The 4,668-nt window shown below is 41.6% G+C and overlaps 1 non-coding gene across 1 annotated transcript; it reads right to left on the bottom strand.

Annotated features, from left to right (window-relative positions):
- Positions 1-1,336: 1,336 nt before the first annotated feature.
- Positions 1,337-1,443, bottom strand: LOC140885859 (small nucleolar RNA R71). The gene has a single exon (XR_012151273.1). It is a non-coding gene; the product is annotated as a small nucleolar RNA R71 (small nucleolar RNA).
- Positions 1,444-4,668: the final 3,225 nt, after the last annotated feature.

The raw sequence follows: 4,668 nt of genomic DNA, 5'->3' as shown, positions 1-4,668 counted from the left end.
TCAGGATCTTCGGAAGCTCCGATGGCAGGATCGGACGTTCCAATCGAGGTTCGGACGTTCCGATCAAGGATCGGAAGTTCCAATCGTTGTCTATAAATAGAAGGCCGAGACTTCACTTTCATTTGCCAATTCCGAGTTCTCCTTTCCTTTCTAGTCCTTTTGGAGCTGTTCTAGTCTTCTTAGGCTTGGTCCGGAGGTCGGAGAGGCGTTCGGTAGTCGTAGCGGAGTTGTGCCCAAGTTCTAGAGGCATCGACATCAAAGGGCTAACGACGGACGAAGGTATAGCTTTTGCTTCCTATAAATATTTAGGAGTATGCAATAGCTTAGTTAAGGCTTTTAGAGCACTTTAATGATAGTAGTATCATTTGGCAGTGTAGAGCAAACTATAGGCGTGGACCTAGAGTTGGTAGAGCTTGCACTGTATTGAGGTACAAAAGTACTGTTCGAGATATCCTGACTGAGTATGCATGTATTATATGACTGCATGATTTATATGCCATGATATTATGCTGCATTCATTTGCATCTTGCTGTATCTCCTTCGAGATGTCTGTAGTAGGGTTGTACCCTATCCTGTCAGTGGATGGACTTCCATCGATTTGGGTCCGGAGTATCCACGGTTATCTCGGTATGGGAGCCACCTCCTGAAGCGACGGCACAGCGTGCTACATACCAGGGCCCGGTCTGTCTCTGTTATCTAATCCTTGACCTCGAGTCTATAGGGAGTTCACTTTGCATGCATGTATACTCATACTCTCGCACTGAGCGTTTTATGCTCACGTCTCGTACTCTGTATTTTCTGGACACCCTATTCCATGGGCAGGTTTGCGATTGGACGAGGAGGGTGGATCCAGGAGGGGCTAGTCAGTGGTTGGCCAGCTGGAGCTTCGTCTAGGTTTTATTACTGTTGTTTGGGTTTATACAGCTATTCGATTTGGTTGTATAATATTGGATAATTACAGATTCCTTTACTTAGGATTGTATAATGTTATTTGATTCCGCAGTTTTATTCTGATATCTGTTTTATTAAGTTAATTGCATGCCTAAGTTCTGTTTAGTAGGTGATCTGGGTAAGGGTCACTACAGTGCAGCAGAATCAGTTTAAGGGTGCAGCTACTGAAGATCCAAATTTTCACCTGCGTACTTTTTTGGAGATTGCTGACACAGTGAAGATTCATGGTGTTACTGAGGACACCATTAGACTACGATTGTTCCCGTTCTCTCTTAGGGACAATGCTCGCAGTTGGTTGCAGTCACTACCTCTAGGGAGCATCACTACATGGGAAGACATGGCATCTAAATTTCTGGCTAAGTACTTTCCTCCTGCCAAGTCTGCCCAACTAAAAATTGAGATCACAACTTTCGAACATCAATATTATGAGCAGCTTTATGAAGCTTGGGAGAGGTACAAGGAGTTGCTTAGGAAGTGTCCAAACCATAATTTTTCGGATTGGGAACAGATTGAGTTATTCTACAATGGTTTGAATGGCCCAACGAGAATTTCTGTGGATGCTGCAGCTGGAGGTTCAATATTTTCTAAATTTCTTGAACAGGCTTATGATATGCTTGAGCAAATGACTGTTAACAGTTATCAGTGGCCGAGTGAGAGATTTGTAATAAGGAAGCCTGCTGGAATTCATGAGGTTGATGCATTCACTGCTTTGACTGCTCAGATGGCTACTATTTCTACACAGTTGGCTGCACTGACCAAAGGCAATCAAGTTTCTATTAAGACAGCATCGCTGGAGATTGCCGTAAATTCTGCTTATGGATTTGAGAGTGTGGAGCAAGCTCAATATGTGAACAACAGAAATTACAACAACTATCGAGGTAATCCTGTACCCAATCAATATCACCCTAGTCTGCATAATCATGAAAATGTTTCTTATACTAACAATAATAATGTGTTGAATCCTCCTCCGGGATACAATACAAATAAGGGTAAGGGTAAGCCTCCTTTAAAGGATTTTTTTAATTCTTTTGTGCAGGAATCGAGCAAGAGGATGGCGAGGACTGAGACTCGCCTTGACAGCTTAGAGACGCATGTGGCCAACATGGGTGCTGTATTGCAATCCATGGAGACTAGTATTGGGCAGTTGGCGAACGCAATGAAATATAATAACAGAGGCCAATTCCCAAGTAATATTGAGGTAAATCCCAAGGAGCAGTGTAATGTTATCACGTTGAGGAATGGGAAGTGTTGGAGAACGGTGTTCAGATCAATCAGAATTGATACCCGGTGCAGCGGAAGTTTTAAAATTTTATATGGAATGATTCCATATCATGGGTATCAAAACTTTACGATTAAATTGTGCGTGTAAAAATTAAATAACAATTAAATTTTTACCTTGAATCTCGAAACGAGATTATGGACACCAATAGATAACTCTGCTCTTGTTTTATATCCCAGGAACTGATGAACGAACAATTCTTCAATCAGGTCCACAAACAGAAGTTTAATCCCTTTGATAGACTGCACTAGAAAGTCTATCAGAAGTTTCTGCGAAGAGATAGAATAGATAGGATCTGCTAATTCAGACTGCAAATTCGAAATTCGCAGATTGAAAATTCTATAAGACAGAGAGAGGGGGGGCGGCCGAATTCTCAAAACTGGAGGATAGGGTTTTCGAAAATTTGGCCTCTGTTGTTGTGTGTAATTTCTGTACTGCAATAACTTATTTATAATGTGGGCTGCTAACAGCTTAGGGCCTATTAGTCATAAGTTCAAGTTTGACAAGCAAAGCCCGCATGTTCAGAAATTAATATAAAATTCATCATGACTCAGATTGATAAACCAATTTCACCAATGTGCACAGAAACCATTTCTGCATCTTTTAAAGTCAAGATAAATTTTCTGAATCTGAATTCAGTGATTTTCAAAAATGCCCATCCCTATGTCATTTTAGGAAATCTTACTCCCTCTACTCTTAAATAAGAAGTCCCACTTATTTATTCACTAAATTTAACTCTTTAAATTTAATTATCTCAACGGGGATTAAAAATCCATTACTTGTGTGACCCTCAATGGTTCAGGGATATAGATAGCCATGGGCTCACAACTCCTTGTGACTCGGAACAACAATTTCCGACTTGCCCATCGAATCATGGTAAGAGCGCCTAGCAACATCGCCCCATGATTCCCTAGGTATCACTGATAGTGCCTGCAAGAACCAATAGATTTTGGTTAGCGTACAGTACGGTCCCTTCATCCATATATCCCGATCGAATCAACAACTATTGGTAAATCGAGAGTCGTTCGAGATTCGATAAATATGCAATGCATCTTGAAGATCAAATAGTGACATCGCATGTGCTACTAAGAAACCATTTCTTAAAACACATAATGTACTCTGGCCAGAGATTCGTCACACTAATATCTCCTCAGATTGCATAGGATATCCATACTAGAAAGTATGTGGTGAATCCTTGACAACAAAGCATCGACTCCTATATGTGTCGTAACTGCACCCAATCCCAACACCTGATGACCCCAATAGAGTCGGTAAACGAGTCAAAGTACAGTACTAGCATATAGAGTCTCAATGATGTTTCAAGTAGTAAGTACTAATGGTGTACAACCAAAACCGCGGACTTTATCCACTCGATAAGTGATAACCACTTGGAAAGTCCGGATAGGGTAGTTCGATCATTCATCGTATGAATATCCATTTGCATGCTTTGAACATCTCTATGTTCCATACCAATGAAACGTGGTACTCGGCATCGCAAATGCTAGTCTCAATCTCGAGCGATCCTTATCCTTATTAACGGACGGCTCAATCGACTAGGAACTGTTTAGAATATACAGTGACTATAAGATGTGTTTCATGATAGCCATCCCCATGTGCCACCACATCTTACATACACTATAGTATATTCAAGGTCTTCATCTAAACATCTTATAGTATGTCACAACATAATAATATGATAAAAGATAAAGTAAATGCCATTATAAAAGTGTAAATTATATTAAACAAAAGATTGTTTATACATAGAGTCATAAAAGCCCTTAGCCACAAGTTGGCTCACCGGGCACCCACTCTTTCAATCTCCCACTTTCCCTAAAGCCAACTAGTCATACTACGCAGTCCCATTGCTTCGCGATGTTTGTCAAATAATGGTCCTGGCAAGGGCTTAGTAAGTGGATCAGCGATATTGTCTGCAGAGGCCACTCTCTCGACAGTGATGTCTCCTCTTTCCACGATCTCCCGGATGATGTGGTATTTCCTTAGTACGTGTTTGGATCTTTGATGAGACCTTGGTTCCTTTGCCTGAGCAACGGCACCCATGTTGTCACAGTACACCGGGACTGGACCAACAGCTTCAGGAATAACGCCCAACTCTTGGACGAAATTCTTCATCCAAACGGCCTCTTTATCAGCAGCTGATGCCGCAATGTATTCTGCCTCAGTGGTGGAATCCGCTGTGGTGTCTTGCTTGGAACTCTTCCAAGAGACAGCACCGCCATTGAGCATGAACACAAATCCAGAGGTTGACTTCGAGTCATCCACGTCACTTTGGAAGCTAGAGTCGGTATAGCCTTCCAATTTCAATTCTCTTCCTCCATATACCATGAACATATTCTTAGTCCTTCGTAAGTACTTAAGAATGTCCTTCACGGCTTTCCAATGCATTTGACCGGGATTGGCTTGATATCTGCTCGTGACAC

The sequence above is a fragment of the Henckelia pumila genome, chromosome 2 (genome assembly GCF_033568475.1).
Source record: "Henckelia pumila isolate YLH828 chromosome 2, ASM3356847v2, whole genome shotgun sequence".
NCBI classification, from domain to species: Eukaryota; Viridiplantae; Streptophyta; class Magnoliopsida; order Lamiales; family Gesneriaceae; genus Henckelia; species Henckelia pumila.
Note: the sequence above shows the minus strand (reverse complement) of the source record. Positions and strands in the feature narration are given on the sequence as shown.